The sequence below is a fragment of the Chenopodium album genome, chromosome 10, assembly GCF_948465745.1.
Source record: "Chenopodium album chromosome 10, dcCheAlbu1.1, whole genome shotgun sequence".
Classification (NCBI taxonomy): domain Eukaryota; kingdom Viridiplantae; phylum Streptophyta; class Magnoliopsida; order Caryophyllales; family Amaranthaceae; genus Chenopodium; species Chenopodium album.
The window spans coordinates 5,659,289-5,682,504 of NC_137843.1; the positions used below are offsets into that span (position 1 = coordinate 5,659,289).

The window sequence follows — 23,216 nt, forward strand, 5'->3', positions numbered from 1 at the left end:
AACAGTAAAATAGGTTAAAAGATGTTCAATTCACAACTATATTTACATTGCATAACATTTAATACATAGTACTCCATATTTCTTTCAATTCTATCATACTTCATATTTGTTGACTTTTCACATAATATGTATGACTCACATCCACATGACAATACAAGAGTAATTATCTGAATTCTAAACAATCTTAATCAAATTCGAGCTAACACAAGTTAATTAGCTAGTTTAAATACCAAGGGTAAGTATATACCCTTACCCAATAAGTAATGCATTAAGTAATTAATAAAAGTCATTAGAGGCTATATTTACCGAGAAAATATTTGAAAGACTAAGGGCCTGTTCTCATTAACTGAATTCAGCTGAACTGAACTGAACTGAACTGAACTCAGCTGAACTGAACTGAACTGAACTGAAATGAATATTTTATAAGAGAAGGAAATTAAGAGCTGAACTGAACTGAATTGAGCTGAACTGAACTGAACTGAACTGAATTTCAACGTAAGAGAACAGACCCTAAGTCCGGTTATACATAGAAAATCGCTCGAGTATTTTGATTGGAGAGAGAAGGTGGGAGACTAGAAAAACAAAGGAGCAGAAATAAGCGGGATTTCACAATTAGTTCTTCCACACAATTATCAAGAGAACTAACAGAAAATATATACCCTCATCCTTTTTCATTTCTTACAAATCTAATTTTCCTCCATTCTCTCTCATTCTTTCTCTCTATAATAATCCCGAATTTGTGTCAATCCATCTCTTTTACACCATTTTCTCTCTCTTCTTCCTCTCTCAAATTCTCCAAAAACTCCATTTCTCTCTCTATCTCTCTGTTTCGGCAACTTCATGATTATCATCTATTTTCATGGCGGACGATTCCTGATTTCAGAGATTAAGTTGTGTTGCTAGCTCGTAATCAGTTAGTTTTCTAGCTTTTAATTTGAATGTATAATCATTTTGCTGCGAATTCTTGAAATTCTGGAATCTTAATTTTGTTTATAATTTTCGCTTTTTTCTAGCTTCATTTTCGGTCATATCATACGAATTCTCCATTTGTGGATCATGAGATGAATTTGTGTTTATATCTTACGATTTCTGCAAAATTAGGGTAAGAATTGAACGGATTATTACCGACAATATAAGACGTATGATTATCTGATTTAATTCATTTTAATTTCCAGCGAATTCTTGAATTTTAGGTAAATTCTGATAAATTATTTTATTTACAGCGATAATTTTCACTTTTGAAGAACTTGAAATGCGTTAGGTTTGATGTAATTAAAATTTAATATCAGCGAAATTTTGTTGAATTCTGATTCATACTGTTTTATTGATGTTGAAGATTGAATACCAGAAACAGAGGTGTATGTAACAGAGAGAAAACAGGAAAATAAGAAGAAGCTAGGAGAGAAATAATGGCGGCACCGCAAGACTCTGGGCCGCAGGGTCTGTCGAGGAGGCCGTCGAGAAACACAGCGATAACGAACTTTTCGACGGAGGTTTTCGATCATGAAGTCGTTCCGTCTTCCCTCGTTTCGATCGTTCCAATTCTTCGTGTCGCCAGCGAAATCGAGCCGGAACGGCCTCGCATTGCCTATCTCTGTATGGAAACATATAGTTCTTTTCCATTTCAGTTTGATTTTGTAATTATGTTTTGATTTTCTTTCTAGATATTATAAGTGGAAACTAATTTGGTTAAATGTTTGTTTATGGGAAAAATTAGGTCGGTTCTATGCATTTGAGAAAGCACATAGGTTGGATCCAAGCTCTACTGGGCGAGGTGTGAGGCAGTTTAAGACTGGTCTCTTGCACCGTCTTGAGCGGGTATGGTAAATTCTCTCTTTCTTCGCCGTTTTTTTGGCGCGCACTTTTCTGTATTTTTTGAATTTATACTGTTGTTGAACGTTAATGATGAAAGGGCAGTACGGGGAGAGTCAATTTTTAAGCGTGGGCCGTAAGCTAAAGAAAAAATTGTTTTATAAGGTTACAAAGTAAATTTTTAGCTAAAATTTTGTATTGTAGTGAATCACTGTTATAATTATTCATATGGTTTCTTTCAAAAAAAAAAAATATAAATAAATAAAATTATTGATATGGTTTATGGGTAGATTAAGGTACAAATTCTTAAATGGACATGCTTCACACTAATTTATTGTGGACCACTAACATTAGAGAAACTATGGTTGTTTTATTAATAAAAAGTAAAGTCACTATAATAAAATGAAGGTCACTATGTTGAAAAAAAAAGTCATTTTGGTAATATAAGGCTATAGGAAGTTAATTTTTTTAATGAAATATTTTATAAGGTCAATATAAATAATAAAAGTCACTATGTTAAAATTAGGGTCATAACGCCGTACTTCAAGTTCACAATAGTATTAAACGTTATACAACTTTTAATAAAGGTCACTATGCTAAAAATAAGGGTCACTATGTTAAAAATAAGGGTCATTATGTTCAATATAATGCCAGTTGCGTGTGTATAAATCTCGGGTCCACAATAATATTATCGTGGACCAGGTCCACGCAAGTATTTCTGAGATTAAGGATGTAGAAAATGGCTTGTAATATTATTTTTTTTACTCTTACATAATTGTATATAATTGATATAGTAGGTCCAAAGTCATAAATCATGACGTAATACAATGTGTAAAATTTTCACTTAATTTTTTTTTTTTGTTTAACTCCGTAGTTTTTTTTAACAAAAGATTTCATATACTCGTAGTAAACTTTTGGTCCTTCACCATTAAAAATTTCAATCTATTTTTTAAAAATGAAATTTCCATCATTAACTAGATTTTTTTTTGACACACCCATCATTAACTAGATATTAATACATATTTTGCACAAAGTTTTACTATGTATTTTTTACTTAATAATAAGTACTATATCCAAATTGTTGTATGAAATTAACATAATGGACTAATAATTAATAGTAAGAATAGTAATGTTTTGTCTCCTTAATAAATTAATATTTAAAAATTATTTAAGTTTAGCAAAAATAATTTAGATTAATAGAATTAAGAATGATTCGTAAAAATAAATTAAATTTTTATTTTTTTTTTTTTTAAAAAAAAGGTTAAACTAAATTAAACTAAGAAAACATTCCTTGAAAAAATATAAGTTAATATAAAGTGAACAAAATTTAGCCTAAGTATGAGCTTTATAAAAGTAATTTTGTTCCTCTTTTGTTCATTAGCCATTGCATCATTCACTTGACTTACATATATAAAAGCCTAATTTGTTACTAAGTCAATATTAACTGAATATATTAATTAAAAGGCTAAATAGGAATTTTGCTTCCTTTTTTTTTTTTTTTTTTTTTTTTTTGTTTTTTGGAGAAATCAAATCAATTATTTTTTTTCCATTGGGTGGATAATGAAAAATTATGATAGAGTGCTCTTTGAATTCCACGACTATCCACTTCTCATACTAGCTTGGGGGCAGTTCTACCAATCTATCCTATTTGATTATCTAAAGAGTTTTAATATTGTTCGTAATTGCAAATACTCCCTCTGTCTCATAATATAGTTGTTGTTTGTGTTTTTTCACGGTATTTAAGAAATAAGAGAAAATCTTGACCTCTCTAAATTGTGGAACATATTGACTTATTTACGAAAATACTATATTAATTGGGATATTTTGTTGATTTATTTATGAAAATACCGGTAAATTAACAATTATCACGAACATAAACTTTTATTTTCCCCGTTTTGTGGGGACTGACTGACTGGGGACGGCAATCCAAGAATTTTATGTACAAGAACGAGTTAAAAGAGAGAGATAGTAAAGTTGCCCTCTTCCATATACGTCAGAAACTCAGAATTAGCAATATGAATACCCCCTTCATTCCTTCAATGAAGTTTTCTGTTTCCCTCTTCCTTCACGAGTGTCCTGGTGTTTAGGAAATGACATCTCCGATTCTTCTAATTAGAGAGCTAATTCATAAACTGAATTAATTCTCCAATCAGGAAAATCATGCAAGTCTTCCCCGTCGTGTCAAAAAGACCGATGCCCGCGAAATTGAGAGTTATTACCAGCAATACTACTCCCAGTATATTCGAGTTCTTGACCAAGGGGAGCAGGCAGATAGAGCTCAGCTTGGAAAGGCTTACCAAACTGCTGGAGTCCTTTTTGAAGTTCTCTGCGCCGTCACCAAAACTGAGAAAGGCGAAGAAGTTGCTCCTGAGGTTAATTTCTTGAACTTTTTTGTTTTGCTCACTTTCTATTTGGTGAAATGCCACTAAATGCAATGTGTTTTGTGGTGTCATCAGATTATTGCAGCCGCGAGAGATGTTGAAGAGAATCAAAACAAATACTCCCCCTATAATATACTTCCGCTGGATGCTGCTGGGGCCTCGCAGTCCATCATTCAGCTTGAAGAGGTACATAAAATTGTCAATTACTATAATGCTCCGTTTTTCATTTACAGATTTGGAGATTCCATGTTGTAAGTTCACTTTTTGACATTCATCTCGAAATTTAAGTAGCCCTTTGAGACCAAAGGGTAAGAGCTGATTGTTCTACATACAATTATATTGACAGATGACAACTAATTAACATATTCTAATTTCGTGGGGGTTGGGGGTGGGGTTGGGGGTGGGGTTGGGTGGAGTTTGCTGTCCCTTGAGTGGAGAAGTATGTAAGCTTTATCATGTTCTGATGTTCATCACTACTATACTCACTGAAATAAATGGAATCCTGGTTTCATTTTTTAAAAAAAGTATGTACGGAGTATATTTGAATACGAAGATTCTAGAAATTTATGTGAACTAATAAGTCAAGAGGAATTATAGTGTAAAGAGAGAATTTTACAGTAATATATTATCTCAAATCACAAAGTTTAAAAGAGTATCTATAGGTTGTTATTCAACCTATAAAAGAGTTAACTTTGGTTTAAGAAGATGTAACTACTTTGTAGTTTGTATTGTCAACTCATCCCCTTTTATTATTATATCATCTAGTTGTGATGATGATTGTTGCGGCTGCCTTTTAAGATTTGTTTATGTTCTAAATATCAAACTTGGTTTTGAAGTATATGATCGTATATCTCACCTTTGGATCATCTATATCTCTTGGATTCATATAAAAGTAGCAAGAGGGTGCAAGTTAAAAGCAGTAAACACAACTGATTAGAGATTTTGCTCCTGCTTTGCAAATAAGTTACAGATCATGCATTACTTTTGGGGGATAAATATCCATAAAGCATCTTCTAAGTTTTATACCTATTTTTACGGGCCATCCACTACATAAAGAAATGTTTGTTGAGTTGTGTTTTCTACCATCTTTTCTATATTTAGAGATGATAATGTCCTGTAGGAGTATACTTCATTTCTGGCATGTAGTTGTATCACTGCATGAACAACATGTCCAATTGTTAATGGATTAATTACTTTCTTCCATGTCATGATAAAGCTCAAACAAAATGAGTAAATGGTACTTCGTATAAATTAAGCTACCTGTTTTAGTAGACTGTTAATGCAATACCTAGCAGATAATCTTCTTTAAAATCAAAATAAAGCAACGTTTTTATTTTCCGACAGTTTCCAGATTATGATATGCATGACCAAACCATCCACCTCACACCCCCACCTTCCCCAAATATAAACAGAGAGTTATGGGTTCAAGGAAATGCATGCAATGCAGTATCTCTGGACAGCTTGTTTTTACCATTTTCTAGTATTTTCGCAAGGAGTTTCACCATTTTCTAGTAATTTTTATTTATCATCCAGTTTGTTCTAGACCGTGAAAATGTTCTATCATTTCTCTATACACGCGCATCTTAGTTAGTGAATGGAAGATTGGAAGCATAAGTTGAATTTTGTATCTCACAATCTGATTTCCCCACTATTATATAAATACAAACCAGGCTGTCAGTTACTCTTTTGGGAGTAATCTATCCGCTCGTTGGTCTCTCTGTCTTCAATCTGATGTTTGGTCCTATTGCTCTCTCTTTACTAGGTTAAGGCTGCCATCTCTGCATTGTGGAACATTCGTGGCTTAACTTGGCCACCTGCAAGTGAGCAGCACCGGCAGAGAACCAATGATTTGGATCTTTTCGATTGGCTGAAGGCTATGTTTGGATTTCAGGTACATTGTCTTATTGTGTACATTGGGTGTTTCTTCTCCCTTCATCTTTTTCTTTAACAGTGATGAATAAGTTGTGAACTTGGAAATGTAACACAGTGACAAAGTGATTCCGAAAATTGGTCCTTTTGTTTTATGCAGAAAGACAATGTTCGAAATCAGCGAGAGAATTTGATAATACTACTAGCAAATGTTCATATAAGGCTAAATCCAAAGCCTGAGCCTATGAACAAGGTTGGAATCTTATTTAGTTATTTGTCTTTTTTTTCATCATCTTTTTCATCTTGCTTTTTTTTTTTGCCTGCATTGTTGATGCTACTGCTTTAAGGTTGTACCATATGTATTGAATGTAATATCTTCAGTGTAACTCACATTACAGTACTTTTCGACTTTACTGTTTTTGTAGCTTGATGATCGAGCTGTGGATGCTGTGATGAACAAGCTCTTCAAAAACTACAAAACATGGTGCAAATTTATGGGTCGAAAGTACAGTTTAAGGTTTACATTTGAATTTCCCTATTATGTGCTTTCTGTTATGTGCTCCTGGCCGTGGAAATAGCTGATTCTTTTAGTTTATATTCTGTAACTATAGGCTTCCTCAAGGTCCACATGAAGTTCAGCAGAGGAAAATTCTTTATATGGGGTTATATCTTCTTATATGGGGTGAAGCAGCAAATATGCGCTTCATGCCAGAATGCCTATGCTATATTTTTCATAATGTAAGGACTGTTTCCCATCAATTTTCACTATCTATCTTATGAATAATGAATGTAGAAGTAGATTAACAAATGATGATGTTCAGATGGCTTATGAACTCCATGGATTGCTGGCTGGAAATGTCAGCATTGTGACGGGAGAGAACATAAAGCCCTCCTATGGTGGGGATGATGAGTCGTTTCTTCGGAAAGTTATTACACCCCTGTATCGTGTAATTGAAAAGGTAATTATCTTCTTTATGTACAATCATTCACCTGCTGCTGCTTTGTTTCTGTATTCAAGTGCTTGTGATGCTATCCCAGGAAGCCCAGAAGAGCAAAAATGGGAAGGCACCTTACTCTGCTTGGTGCAACTATGATGACTTGAACGAGTATTTCTGGTCAGCAACATAATTCAGCTCATTCATCGTTAGCGATATTCCTGACCATTCTTAATGCTCACATTTTTACATGAAGTTTTCATCTCTATAATCCAGGTCATCAGATTGTTTCTCATTAGGTTGGCCCATGCGCGATGATGGAGAATTTTTTAAATCAACTCGTGAAACTGTAAAGGTAACCTGTAGAGACACTAATATATTGACTCATGATCAAAGCTGACCTGTTTCACATGTCTGATGCTTCAGGGTAGAAAGGTCTTCCAGGACAACTCTAAGGGCACAGGAAAATCAAATTTCATAGAAACTAGAACATTCTGGCATATTTTTCGAAGTTTTGATCGCCTGTGGACATTCTATATACTGGCTCTACAGGTACTTCTATGAAATAAAGTTGGTCATCTACAAAATATTTGTACAATGCTTCTAAACTTAGATTTGGTAAGTAATAGATTTAAAAACTGACGCAGGCAATGGTGATCATCGCGTGGAGTGAAGCCCCACTATTATCTATTTTTAAGAAAGACGTCTTATATCCTGTTTCAAGTACTTTTATCACTGCAGCTTTTCTTCGCTTGCTTCAGAGTATGTTTCTCTCAGATGGACTCTACAATGCATTAAACAAATATTTGCATATTTTCATAGGATTTCAACAATTTATATATGTAATATGTACAGTGTTCAAGGATATGGTTAAAAAGTGAGAATAGTAATGTAGACCCCCTGGAATAATTGTTTTTTCCTTTCATATAAAGTCTCATCTGTAAATAGATATTCTGAAATAATGGTTAATATAGATATTCTTTAAACGCATCTTCACATCTGGGAGGTTTTTTGCATATGTGGTGTGGTGTAGCAAAATACAAAGTCAAAAATATAATTAAAATTAGTAGTTTCCACCATTTTACTTTTCTACAATTTTCCCTAATTTTGCTGTTCTGCACATTTCTGTATTAAAATGGTTCTCTATTTTGAAATGAGAGTGAAAATAGCTTGCTGGATTGAAGCATATTAAACAAATCTAGAAAGTGTAATATTTATTACAATTAATAGCTTCAAGAAAACATTCCCTCTACCTATTTCTTGAAGATAACCCTTAATCTGTCCAATGTTCAACATCAGTTTTTTCCAAGTAAAATTATGTGGATTAAAAACTTAGGGTTCTTGAGGTTTCATTATTCATGATGAACAAGATTCTCTTTGAATTCAGTTGATCTAAGTTAGCCATTTGGCCCAATGCTACAGAAATCATATCTCACCCCGTTTTCTTAATTTTTTTTTAATTTAATTTTATAGTTCTGAAAGTTTTTGCACTATAATTACTGTAATAAGAAAAAATGTTTCTTTTGATCTGGTTCGCCCCCACCCCTTTGTTCTAGGTGTTCTGGATATTATTATCAACCTCCCCATGAAGCGTAGGTGGATGTTCATGGATGTGACAAGAAGTGTCTTGAAGATAATTGTTAGTCTTGCATGGGCTGTAGCCCTCTCCCTCTTTTATGTTCATTCCTTCAATGTGGCACCACAGCAAATTCGAGATGTTCTGTCATTTCTGGGGCAACTTAAGGGTGTTCCTGCTCTGTATATCATGGCGGTGGTACTCTATTGTCTACCAAACATACTGTCTGCAGCACTCTTCCTTTTCCCAATGCTTCGACGTTTTATTGAAAACTCTGATTGGCTTATCATAAGATTCCTAATGTGGTGGTCACAGGTATTATATTGCTTTGTCTCATAGAAATGCTAGAACTTTTTATTTGGCGGGAAATGTTAAGCCCAGTACAATTGATAACTCTTTGAAGTAAGGCGCTCCGAAGCGCGCCCAAGGCGTGCCTAGGCGCTGCAGGACCTTCATCGCCTTATTGCGCCTTGAGCCTTTTTATACATTGGGCTGTTTTTATTGAGGTTTCCCTTGTTTGTTGTAAGCTCACTTTTGTGAAGGAGTGGAGAATAATTTAGGCCATCTGAGGGATACCCAATATTTCTTCTGATTTCTGTCAGAGCATGAACATACAAAATAGATGCTTTGCAGTCTTGCTTTAATAATGTATTGTGGGTGTGTTAGTTTGGGTGCGTTTGCACTTCAATGTGCAAGTAGTTATTTTTCTTTCCAGAAAAGATACACACCTTTATGAACTCTAATTGGCACTCATTATTCCTTATGTAACCTCCTGTGTACTAGGAAATAAATGAATTTTAGCCTTATCCTTGGACAGCTAGCCTTTTTACTGTTCTGTTACTTGTGTTTTTATATAAATCTTCAGACACAAGTGTCTGCTACTTACAAGAGGTAGATGTGCTAAGTTTTACTCGTTTTTTTTTTTGATCTGTGCATGATTCACGATGTGATCATATCTAATTTGTTGATCTGTCATATAGTATGTCTTCTTAAGTGATTCTAGACTTGAGCATATAAAAAATCTAGTCCAATGTTAATGCTAATAGTAGGTGTTGCTTTCTTTTAGACTTTAGATCACATTATTTTACCTTAAACAGGGGATAAATATACAAAAAGGAAAGATTTATTCACCACTTATCTGCAACCTGAATTTATAATTTGTCACTTATGTTTTTTCCATATATACCATGGCATTGGATTGAATTGCACGTTCTGCTTTTCTGCCCCCCCCCCCCCCCCCAAGGTGCTTGAAGAAACTGTGTCATGCTGAGTTTTTTTTTTTTTAAATTTTTTTTGTCATTTTTGCAGCCTAGGATTTATGTAGGCAGAGGAATGCATGAAAGCCAATTTTCTCTCATAAAGTAAGTGTGAGATAAATAACTCTCTTTGAGCTCCAATATTTTTCAAATTATCTTTTATTTATTATTTCTTGCAGTACTATTAAAATAAATTTTGCGACAGGTATACTATATTTTGGCTACTACTTATGGCTACAAAGATTGCATTCAGCTATTTCATCATGGTAGGCTTTTGTTTTGTGATGCATCTTCTTCTAAGTTGGAGGGAATGGATTTCCCACTCCACTTATTATTGTATCTTTTCTGCAGATAAGACCCTTGGTGAAGCCAACCAAAGACATAATGGACATCAATAAAGTTGACTTTCAGTGGCATGAATTTTTTCCTCACGGTATCCAATGCATCGTTTTTGTGCCTTTTTTGGGAATGCACTTTTGTGATCTTATGCTGATGCTTTTCTTATTTATACAGCTAAACACAATTATGGTGCAGTTGCCTCACTTTGGGCTCCAGTTATCATGGTGTGTACTTAGCACTTGGCCCCTTACTAGAAATCGTTTAATTTTGATGTTATTTTGCTGATTTCTTATCCATTCTGTAAACATTCAGGTTTATTTCATGGATACTCAAATTTGGTACTCTATATATACCACAGTTTATGGTGGTTTCATAGGAGCATTTGACCGTCTAGGAGAGGTAATATTTGTGATCAACATGTACTTCACATCACCTTTTTTTTTTTTTTTTTTTGGGGGGGGGGGGGGTGGGGGCGAGGTGGGTGGGTATTGTCTTATTATCTGTGACAGATTTTTCTTCATAGGTACCCTGTGACTATTCCTTATTCATTACCCCTCTTTGTTCTTAATTAAAATTATCTGAAGAATAAACGTTGAATTTTTAATATATTCAATGCCCTTCTTTCTCCCTTTCTTGAAACATCCAAATCCACGTAGATAGTAGATACCCTGATATTTGATAGCTAATTTATCTAGAATAAGTTAAACTGATTTTTGCACAAGTTCTTTTCCATTTAGAAATGCCATTGTTGTTCCAACAGATAAGGACTCTTGGTATGCTGAGGACAAGATTTCAAGCACTGCCTGGTGCTTTTAATCACTGTCTGGTGCCTTCAGAAAAGTCACGCAAACGAGGCTTTACCTTATCAAAGCGGTTTGCTGAGGTTGCTGTCTTTATCTATGTTTTACCTTTCAAATATTGCTTTGGATCAAGCTCAATGCCCTTCGTAACATTTTGTTACTTCTATTCCTAAAGGCTAATGCAAGCAAGAGAAGTGAAGCAGCTAGGTTTGCGCAGCTCTGGAACGAAATTATATGTTCTTTCCGTGAAGAGGACCTTGTTAATGACAGGAAAGGCTCCTGATCCTTTACTCATTTATTATATCCTTCTCATTATGATTGACATGTTACTGAATTAGACATACTATTGTTCAGGGAGATGGATCTGCTGCTCGTGCCTTATTCTTCAGATCCTAGTTTGAAAATAATTCAGTGGCCACCTTTTTTGCTTGCAAGCAAGGTAAGTGTTGCTTGAAATATCAAATATTCTCTGTAAAAACTGAAATCTATTTTGACACTGATTACTTTTCTTGTTTTGCAGATCCCGATAGCATTGGATACGGCTGTTCAGTTTCGACCGAAGGACTCTGACCTTTGGAAGCGAATATCTGCTGATGAATACATGAAATGTGCCGTAATTGAATGCTATGAATCCTTTAAGCAAGTTTTGAACATTCTGGTTGCTGGAGAAACAGAGAAAAAGTAAGTGATGTATACATTATGTTGTCTTGTTATTTTTTGTAAATTCCAAAGCCAGACTAATCATTATTTTTTCTTTCTAGCTTCTGTTATCTCAATCTAACGCTCCACTTGACCATTTAGGGAAGTCCCACATCAAATTTCTTGTTCCCTAAAATGGGAAAAGAAATCCCACTTTCTTGTGTGGAGTTGGACACTTGGGCCACAATTCTCTTCCTTTTCCATCACATCAATTCTTACACTCCTTTCTATCCCTATGCTCTTCTTCTTTTTATTTTTATTTTCTTGAGATGTTTGCCAAAGCCTGAGTGGAGCATTCGATTGGGACTGAAGGAGTACAATGTATTAGATTACTTTGGAATGGAGAGTATATTAGAACCAATATTGCAAACAATCTTTCTTATACTCTTACTGCTGCTTCATAATGACCAAAAGTCGATATCATCAATCATTTTTCTGTTTGCTCATTTGTCTTCTCTGTTCATCTAGCTTCTTTCTCTCTCGAGAAATGTCAACTTGAGCACTTGGTTCTTCATTTTAGATTTCAGTTTAACTGTTTTATTTTTAACCAAAGTTATTTTGCAGTTGTTATTTCTTGTGCTATAACAAGGATCTGATATAATGGCATCCTTACTAATGTGGTTTTCAAGGAAACAACCTAGAGTGTCATTGTGGAATGTGCATACACTATATGCTTAACATAAGATCTGTTTGACAGGATGATTTCTGTCATTATAAGAGAAGTTGAGACAAACATGTCGAGGGGTACACTTCTTACAAATTTCAGAATGAGTGCTTTACCCACCCTCTGCAAGAAATTTGTCGAACTTGTGGGATATCTGGTTAGTAAATAGACATTTTGTTATTGGGCATACTTATAAAATTCCATTAGATTTTTTCTAGTGAAGCTCATTTTGTTCTATTTCAAGAGAGATGGCGACTCTTCCAAACGGGACAGTGTGGTATTGCTACTGCTTGACATGCTAGAAGTTGTTACACGTGACATGATGGTGAATGAAATTCGGTAGTATATCTGTTTTAAGTCTCCTTGTGTTTTATTTTAAATAATATATTTCTTTGGTCTGGATCACCAGATCAAGTTAACTTCTTGTCTTATAACTAATCAAGCATCATGGTGCTTTCAGTGAGTTAGCTGATCTTGGGAATAGTAGTGGCAAGGATGGAAATCGTCTTTTTGAAAATGTAGTATTTCCACCTAAGATTACACCACAGTGGGAAGAACAGGTATGAAAAGATGCTTTTAATTCCATCAAAATTAATTTTTAACAAAAACATAAGACATCCCTAGTGATATTTCTGTTTCTAGATACGACGCCTGTATCTACTTTTGACAGTGAAGGAGTCTGCCACTGATGTGCCAACAAACCTTGAAGCACGAAGAAGGATTGCATTTTTCACAAACTCGCTGTTCATGGATATGCCACGAGCTCCTAAAGTTAGGAAGATGCTTTCATTTAGGTATGCTTTTTATTTTATATGAAATTTATAAATAACATTAAAGGTCTTGGGATAAAATCATACCTTGAGATACTCATTAACTTAGTGGATTGCTTTATCTAAGCTCAATCAGATACTGTTTCGCAAGTTAGTTGGGCTGGTTTCATACTATCCACTAAAGAATCCAAATTTTTGGTAGAGAAATTATTTTCTGTTAACCGTGAAGTGATGCATTCTCAATTGATTGCTTATTGCTGTTTTCCTCCCATTGAAACTTGCAGTGTCCTTACCCCTTACTACAGTGAGGAGACAGTATACTCTAGAAATGACCTTGAAATGGAGAATGAAGATGGTATATCTGTTATATACTACTTGCAGAAGATATTTCCAGGTTCTGATACTAACAAATGTGAATAAAAGCTTATATATAGATTACTTCTCTACTTGTGGCAGTAGACCAAGGTATCTGATTTTGCAATTATACCTATTTATTTAGATGAATGGAACAATTTTATGGAGAGAATCAATTGCAAGAAAGAGGCTGAGGTTTGGGAAAATGAGGAGAACATTTTACACCTTCGCTATTGGGTTTCACTGAGAGGACAGACTCTCTGCAGAACAGGTATAATGTGGTACTAGTCTGTACTAATTTTTTTCATATAAATATACAGCTATATTTTCTTCTGACTTGAAATATCTTCACACTTTCTCTTTCTCTATAAACATATATTATATATGTATGTGTGTGTATGTGTTTGTATATGTATCATATGTACCTGCTGTAATAATATCTGTTGTATGCAGTTCGAGGGATGATGTATTATCGAAGGGCATTAAAACTTCAGGCTTTTCTCGACATGGCTGATGAAGAGGGTGAGATACTTTTTTATTTTTCTATTGCTAGTATTTTAGTCGTGAGAGCATACTGTTTTTGGTAGTATTAACAGCTGAATATTTCAGAATTAGGATCTTTCTCTACTAAAGTAAAATTTAAGTGATGTAATACTCCGTACCATTTAATTTTTTTTAATGGCCTTGAACATCAAAGATAATAATTGGGAAATTGATATACGAGTTTTCTAATGAAGATCTACATATTTTTTCAGAGTTCATCACCTTTGAACCTCTTTCAATGTTCCCTGTATTTCGTGATTTTCTAAATGAAAGTCAACTTAAGATATTGACAAAATTCTGCCTTAATTCACTAAACCATTTACTGTTTGATAATTGATATTCTCAAAGAAATTTATGGACTAGAAAGTAGTATCCAGAAATCACAAAGTTAAACAAGGTTTCAATGGGTTTTCTTTAAGTTTTTGGTGTATTATTATAAAATCTTTTATTATGAAGCACAAAATCTTGTTTGTACTTTGGGTCATTCAACTTGCATTTTGTGAGAAAGACTTAATGAGCCACCGTATATTCCTGGAGGCTGGTTGTTTTCTCTCAGTTCGATATAGCTAAGACTTTGAGCTAGTAGTCTCATTTCGTTTAATCTTTAGATTTCTTTCTTGTACTCAAAATCTTCAAACGTGTTGATGAGTTTGTCTGATGTTTTCTCAGAACTCCATTGTCAAAGGAAGAGAGATTGGGGGGTGGGGAGGAGGGAAAGAGGGGAATTTTGAAGGTTAGTTGCCTGTCTTAGTGTGTTAGCTACTGTTTTTTTTTTCATGTATAGAGAAACAGCATTCCAAGCACCATGATTCCTACTTTTCCTAGACATATAGGCTATCTTTCCAATATGTTGCTAAAGACCTGTCTTTTATTAGAGAGCAGGTGATTCTAGAAAAGTATATTTCAGGATAAAGGTAATTCATGAGGTTTGGTGTGAATTGTAACATGCCGTTTACGATTCTAAATACACACGTCATGGATTGGGCTTTTTATTTTTCGGAGACTTGACCTGATTTTTTTTATTTTTCAATTCCAGTTTGCTAATTGGTAAATCAGCTATCTTTATGATTTAGCCTTTTGTTTTAATGGACAGAGATCTTGGAAGGCTACAAGGCAGTTACAGTTCCAATGGAGGAGGAGAAGAGGAGTCAGAGATCCCTTTATGCCCAACTAGAAGCTCTTGCAGATATGAAATTCACATATGTCGCTACGTGCCAGAATTACGGTAATCAGAAGCGGAGTGGAGATCGTCGTGCAACAGACATTTTAAATTTGATGGCCAAGTAAGTTCAAATTCAAAGATTCGATCTTAATTTTGTATGTGTAGTGTAAGCTCAGTGTCATGTTTTGTGTCACTCTTCAGTCATCCATCCCTGCGTGTAGCATATGTGGATGAAGTTGAAGAAAGAGAAGGTGGTCAAAAATCACAAAAAGTTTATTACTCCGTACTGGTCAAAGCTGTTGACAATCTTGACCAGGTATACCCCTTTTTTGAGAATTAGTATCTTGATTTCTAAGGGTATTTGGTACCATGGTATATGGACGCTGATTGAAAACTTTTCTACAGGAAATATACCGTATAAAGTTGCCTGGCCCGGCATAGATAGGGGAAGGGAAGCCTGAAAACCAAAACCATGCTATAATTTTCACTAGAGGAGAAGCCCTCCAGGCCATAGATATGAACCAGGCAAGCTCTAATTGATTTTTGTTTCATGTTTTGAATGAAAAAATGGATAAATAAATAAATGCAATCTTTCTAATTATAGGATAATTACTTGGAAGAAGCTCTGAAAATGCGTAACCTTCTAGAAGAATTTAATGAAGATCATGGAGTGCGTCCACCTACAATTTTAGGTGTTCGTGAGCATATCTTCACTGGAAGGTAAGAGAGTACTCCTGGCAACCAAAAGTTGCTGTACTGCAATCATTCTTTGACATTTTGACAGAGGTGTCATATTTGCTTCCTTGCAGTGTATCATCCTTGGCATGGTTTATGTCAAATCAGGAGACAAGCTTTGTTACCATTGGACAAAGAGTTCTTGCAAGACCATTGAAGTATGTATCTCTGTCCCAGGACATAAGAATAATTAGGATTTATCTTACGAAATGAATAAGGAATTACAGGAGAAACACTATATAATAAAGTGCCTGTGTGTTTGATCTTCATGATGTTAGTGTACAAATTCACAATAAACAATTATATGAAGTCTGAACCTATCATGTTACACCTGTTATCATACAGAAATAGTGATAAGAGTATGAAATTCTTTTCCACAGTAATGAAGTCAGAGTCAGTTGCCTACTTGACACGTTTAAGATCTATGCCAGAAAAAAGAGACTTTTTTACTCTGAGAATCTCCTCTTTTTATACTTGTAGCACTTGTTCTTTCCTTAACATTTTTTTTTACACCAATTACTCCAACTTCCTACTTCCTTGATATTTCCAGGGTTCGCTTTCACTATGGCCACCCAGATGTCTTTGACAGGATTTTCCACATTACCCGAGGTGGAATAAGCAAGGCTTCTCGAGGAATCAATTTAAGTGAGGACATCTTTGCTGGTAAGGTCTTTTGCTCTTCCCATTTTCTTTTGCTTTCTACCTCGTCTTTGTAATCCTGTTTGCTTTTGTTCTAAAAATCATGTGTTTTGTGTGTTTCTTTCTCAAGGTAGTTGTCAAATCTGTAAGCAACTTTTTCTAATTTGATTCAGCACTTTTTGGCTCATATGCATCTCATCATGTAGGATTTAACTCAACATTAAGGCGTGGAAATGTTACTCATCATGAGTATATTCAAGTAGGCAAAGGACGTGATGTTGGTCTCAACCAAATCTCACTTTTTGAAGCAAAAGTAGCTTGTGGTAATGGGGAGCAAACACTCAGTCGGGATGTGTATCGATTAGGCCATCGTTTCGACTTCTTCCGCATGCTTTCGTGCTATTTCACAACAGTTGGATTTTACGTTAGTTCCATGGTAAGCACTTATTCATAGAAGCTGAGCTACTGGAATGCTGGGCCAACATTTTTTTGGTTGTTTGATCAACTATTTTAATATGATATAAAATCTCAACCAACCATTGATCACATATATGTGAAGAGCATGCAGAAAATTATTGAAATGTCACTTGATTCTCATAAAGACAAAATTTAAGCTGCCACATTGGGCAAAAGAAGAGAAACATAAAAAACTTTAGAGCAGTACTGAGTAATTTTAACTGCAAATATCTTATACCAGTAAATCAATCATGTGAAATATGCCAATATCGGTATTTTTGAATTTGTAAACCTCAAGAAATGTTGATTTGTATGCCTATCTAACTGAAATAAGCTGATCCTATGTAATTTGTTTCATCTAGAAACAGTTATCAGTGATTTCTGTAGCAAAAGAATTGTTTAGCCTAATGTGTTTTCTTTTTTTGGAAAAGGGAGGGGGGGGGGGGGGGATGCTCAAACAATACTCTAATGATAAGAATAAAAGAAAAACAAAAAGGTTGAAATTCATTAATTTACTACTACATGTTTGAGAATAGTGATCACGTCAAATTACAGTACTGTTCCCATTTTCTTTTTGACATGAGTCACCGTAAGAGCTGATGATGGTTGTCTGTTTCTGGCCCTTGATGTGATATTTGTAATTTAACCTATAAGTTTTCATGCTTTTGCAGCAAAGGTGCAATTTTCTAGGGTCCCCCCCTCCCCTAATACGCTGGGTATTACTGTAGTTTTTTTAGTGAGAATGAACTGCTGTTGTACTCCTTGGATTAGAGAATATGGAGGGAAGGGAGAGGTGAGGAAGAATGAGGGATATGTGCTTTTTTATTTGGATTTGGAATTAGAAAAGGGAAGGAAAGGAGTTGGAGGGCTTCATCTTCCTTCCCTTTTTAATCGACCAAATCTTTCCAGTCAAGATTTGGAAGGGCAGAATCACACTTCTTCCCTCTCCTCCTTTCCTCTTCCCCTCCGTTTACATATTATGAATGTTGATAATATTTATAAACACATGTTTGTGGATATGCAGTTGGTTGTCCTTACAGCGTATGCTTATCTATATGGAAGACTTTACCTATCTTTGAGTGGTTTGGAGCAGTCTATTATAAAGTTTGCTAGGGCCAAGGGGGAAAATGCCTTGAAGGCAGCCATGGCTTCAGAGTCTGTGGTCCAACTGGGACTTCTAATGGCTTTGCCCATGATCATGGAGATTGGACTGGAGAGAGGATTTAGAACTGCGTTGGGTGAGATGATCATTATGCAGTTGCAGCTAGCGGCAGTTTTCTTCACATTCTCCCTTGGGACAAAAGTTCACTATTATGGGCGTACCATCTTGCACGGAGGAGCCAAGTACAGAGCCACTGGACGTGGATTTGTTGTCCGTCATGAGAGATTTGCTGAAAATTATCGCATGTATTCAAGAAGCCATTTCACAAAAGGGCTAGAGCTTATGATATTGCTTATAGCATATCATTTATACGGATCTGCGGTATCTGGTTCCACAGCCTTTATTCTGGTGACTGGGTCCATGTGGTTTTTGGTTATATCTTGGTTGTTTGCTCCCTTTATTTTCAACCCATCAGGATTTGAGTGGCAGAAGATTGTGGATGATTGGGATGATTGGACGAAATGGATAAGTAGTCATGGTGGTATTGGTGTACCGGCAAACAAGAGTTGGGAATCATGGTGGGCTGAAGAGCAGGAGCACTTGCTATCTACAGGATTTACAGGACGTTTCTGGGAGATTGTTCTTTCTCTCCGGTTCTTTTTGTATCAGTATGGAGTAGTGTATCATTTGCATGTAGCCAATGAAGACACAAGCATCATGGTGAGTCTGAGATACCTATTGTGGTTCAAGCTTTCCTTTCCCAAACACTGACCTCTGCTTTCAAAGTATCTTAGATTCATTGTGTTGTGATATGCAATATTTGATTAGAACCTTTCACCCCCCTCCCCTCTCTCCTCCTTTTTAAAATATTGTCCGAACTTGTCATTAATTAGGCTTTTCAATGTTGTGGGATTATGAGTAACTGTGCATACTGTTCTTAAATCAAGTTAGAGATTCTGCTAAGGTATAGCATGCGAAGTGGAAAATTGTGAGAGTTGTTTGGCTGACAAAAACTCAGGAAGTGCACTTCCTGGGAAGTAACTTGTTTAACTTCTTAGAAAATGGAACCACTGGGAAAAAGCAACTTCTTAGAAAGTAAAAACCACTAATTTGCAACCTCGCATGCCTACTGTAAACATCAACGAAAATTACTAGCCCTTCAGCTATATAGTTTTTTTTTTTTTTTTTTTTTTTTTTTTTTTTTTTTTTTTTTTTTTGAGGCCTGGGCTTCAGTGCTTCACTGCAGACTTGAGATAGTGGCAAAATTTTCGTCTGACTCTTTTTCGTTTTTAATATGACTCTCTTTTTGTTAATTTTAGGTTTATGGCCTGTCTTGGCTTGTCATTGTTGCTGTGGTTATTATTCTGAAGGTAAGCAACTTTATAATCAGAATGCTGATGCCTATATTTGTACGTATGAAATACTTAATACGTAGTACTTATCTATGTGTTGTGACTGCAGATCGTATCCATGGGTAAAAAGAAGTTCAGTGCAGATTACCAGCTGATGTTCAGATTACTGAAACTTTTCCTTTTCATTGGCTTTATAGTCGCTCTGGTTGTCTTCTTTTTATTCTTGAATCTGACAGTTGGAGACATATTTGTTAGCTTGCTGGCCTTCATGCCCACTGGATGGGCTCTTTTATCAGTAAGATCTCTCTCTCTCTCTCTCTCTACTTTCTATTAATCTGCCATTCATTTCTTTCTTTCTTTCTTTTTTTTTTATGCACCTTAATCCAGAAGTATCTCCTTACTGGCATGAATCATGCAAGTCATTCGTAGCATTACTGTTCACTTGATCTCACACTAGACCTTAGCATCATATGCAATACTGCCAACAAAAAAATTTCCTTCTCCAAGTGATCTTTGTTTTGAACTCTTATTGTTGTAAAACTCAAAGTTGTCAATAACAAACATTATGATATCTGAAATATGATTTTGCAATTAAGTCCAGCTTTTGAACTTCCCCTCTTATTGTTGGGCATACTTTTCACATACTTTTGTAATGTGTTTGTCCTGTTATTACTGGTGACAATACTGATTACTGGTATTAAATACTACCTAATATGTATGAACAGATAGCAATAGCATGTAGGCCGGTGGTGAAAGGCATGGGAATGTGGAGTTCAGTTATAGCATTGGCGAGAGGCTATGAGTACATCATGGGGATTCTAATTTTCACCCCTGTGGCAATGTTAGCTTGGTTCCCGTTCATCTCTGAGTTCCAGACCAGGTTACTGTTCAACCAAGCTTTCAGTCGAGGGCTGCAAATTCAACGTATCTTGGCTGGTGGGAAGAAGCAGAAGTAAACACTCATTTACTCATGTGTGACGTGGTATTCTGTTCTTGTAAATGACAGAAAGGGGTTCTTCCAGCAGGAAGTGAATTTCTGAATTTAATCAATTTTTTGGAATATATTGCTCACTGGAGATGCCAATGTTATGTGCACTTCACAATATACTTGTCAGCGTCAAGATCTCAGTCAGAGGCTCCACATTCTGATAGTCTCAAGCCGGAATCAATTTTTTCCAAAAGCTTGCTTAAAGAGCTTATTACCATATTCAATGTGTTCTGGATTTTGTCCATCATACATGTAATATGCTCTTTTCTTTTTGCCCCTGTATATATGAGATTGAATTTAGATTAAGAGTTCATTGTACTTTTAGCCTTTCCCTTGTCGGGGAAAGACAATGCACAGGTAAACAGATTGTAGCAGGCTTCATAATCGTCGCAGATTGAACTGTATAACTGATGTCAAAACATGTAAAGGTAGTGTATTTTTTTTAAAAAAATAGAATAACTGATTCTTTGTGAAGTAATATGCAAGGGTTCAAGCAGTATCTCATATGCCATTCTCTGTCTCATTCTGTGGGAATTGTTGGGCAGAAATTTCTCTGCTTATTCCTCCATTTTGTTTCTTCTCTAAAGTTCCAAATTGTACAATGATCCTTTTATCAATGTTAAATTGTATGACTAAGATTGACAATACTTTGTGGTTTTTTTTTTTTTTTTTTTTTTTAAAAAAAAAAAAATTTGGAGGGTAAATAACTAAATATTGACAATAATATTTTTTTTATTCCTTTGGTTTGCTCCTTCGTACCATTCCAGTAATAATAATAACTAGATGAACCTCGTGCGATGCACGATTTGTTTAAATTTTTTAAAATAATTTTTTTAATACATATATTTATGTGCTAAAATTTGTTATATATTTAGATAAAATTCCTAATATCAAAAGATAATATTTTATATTTAATTAATTTAAACTGGGAAATCTCATTCGCCAATTTTGTTTACGTGTCATTTAAATTATTTACTTATAAAATAAATTAATAATCTCGTATTTAATTGGCTACCACTAAAATTTATTATCCTAATTGGCGCGCTGAAAAAATTAAATCATACGTGGCTCTCTAAAAACTCCGGAAAAACTCCCCTTTATATATATATATTAGATGATAATGATGATGAAAAATATATAATTACGACCAGCATCATCATTGCTAGGTGATCTATTTTGAATTTAAAATTAAGGTAAGTGTAGAATTGTTAGTTTTCCTAAAAAAACAAATATACGACCTTGGTGGCTAACATTAGAATCATGGTATTCATACCCTAAAAAGAATCTAGCCTTGTTGTTAATGATTTGAGTTGTGTTTGAGTTTTGCCGAATTGCCACCCAGATTGGTTGGAGCAATAATCTTAACAACCAAACAAATGTCAAAAAATGTAGGGATATTCTTAAACTTTTATGCCAAATTAATTGACTTTAGTGCTACTCGTAATTCAAAATTCTATAATCGTTCCAGATTCGTTGTTATATTATTACTTGTAATTCAAAACTCTATAATCGTTTCATTTACCAAAAAAAAAAAAAAAAAATCCTTCTCTATTAATAATTTTCTTGATAAATTTTTTTTGTAAGATTTGTTGATTTCAAAAGAATTTAGACTACATTTATATGCACGCGATGTGTGATTTAAGTTTCTAAATTAATACCCACCAATCATTTTATATTCCATACTACAAAATAAATAAACATATGTTAGGTATACACCATCTGTTTCAGAATAATTGACAGATTTGACTTTTTTCAATATTCATAAACTAACTTTAACCATGGATATTTTTTAACGTATTTATAACAAATTTTATCATTTAATATGTTATTAGATAGATATCAATATAACATTTCATAGTATAAACTACTCCATTATCCCGTATATAAAATTTGACTACATCAATTGTTTTGCGTTACCATTATCTATTTATTTATCTTGCATTCTTGCCCAATCAAATAAGAGCAAGATTAGCGCAGTCTCATCTTAAGACTTTAATCCATTGACACATCAATTTTTTAGATTAAGTTTAATTTTTTTTTCTAATTTATAATTATGTTAAGACTCCTTAAGGCTTGATAAAATTTATCTCTTCAATCGCTTAGACTCATTTTTTTTACATGTAAATTAAATTATTAAAGTTTTTTTTTAAAAAAAATAAATAAATTAATTGAGTGTTAAATTGAGTCTGAAGTTGAGTCTTGAGTTTTCACGACTCCACTTCAGATTTTGTTAAGACTTAGTTTCTTAAATGCATTAAAAAAGCAAAGTCTTGTCTTAAGATCACAAAATCAAAAAATGATGATGTCTTAAGACTCAGGGCTAATCTTGCACTAAGTAAAAAAATTGGCATTACAAGATTATATATATATATATATATTTGCATTACAAGTTTTTTTTTTTTTTGGTTATCCCCCTCAAAAAGAAGATAAAAAAAATGATTCGCAAACATAAAATCTTGCACCACAAAAAAGATAAAAAAGCTGGGGGAAAGCTGAAAGCTGAACTTCTTTTTTTTTTTTTGTTATCCCCCTTAGGCCATGTTTGGGGGAAAGCTGAAAGCTAAAAGCTGAAACTGATTGCATTAGTTGATTTTGACTAGCTGATATTATTAACTGATTTGACTAACTTATTACATTAGCTGATTGTATAAAAGTGTTTGGTAAATAGCTGATTTTTTAAAGCTGTGTTGAGTATGCAAAATGACCAATAAGGACATTGGCATATTTAATTTTGAAGGATTAGTTATTGCATAAAAGATAAATATTGAACAAATTTACATGTTA

General features: G+C 34.4%; 1 pseudogene across 1 annotated transcript; it reads left to right on the forward strand.

The window, feature by feature from the left end:
- The first annotated feature begins 1,379 nt into the window (after nt 1-1,379).
- Nucleotides 1,380-20,938, forward strand: LOC145562044 (callose synthase 5-like; annotated as a pseudogene). Its single transcript, XR_014094266.1, has 41 exons — nt 1,380-1,596; nt 1,718-1,818; nt 3,966-4,184; nt 4,269-4,379; nt 5,956-6,084; nt 6,223-6,315; nt 6,488-6,579; nt 6,674-6,800; nt 6,884-7,021; nt 7,101-7,177; nt 7,274-7,352; nt 7,424-7,549; nt 7,645-7,759; nt 8,554-8,888; nt 9,882-9,934; nt 10,035-10,095; nt 10,181-10,262; nt 10,343-10,392; nt 10,481-10,567; nt 10,929-11,051; nt 11,144-11,235; nt 11,320-11,407; nt 11,489-11,649; nt 12,365-12,488; nt 12,576-12,670; nt 12,792-12,891; nt 12,974-13,125; nt 13,386-13,495; nt 13,601-13,726; nt 13,909-13,977; nt 15,092-15,281; nt 15,362-15,476; nt 15,566-15,685; nt 15,765-15,880; nt 15,970-16,053; nt 16,446-16,558; nt 16,741-16,970; nt 18,015-18,812; nt 19,412-19,462; nt 19,554-19,739; nt 20,170-20,938. The product of XR_014094266.1 is annotated as a callose synthase 5-like (transcript).
- Nucleotides 20,939-23,216: the final 2,278 nt, after the last annotated feature.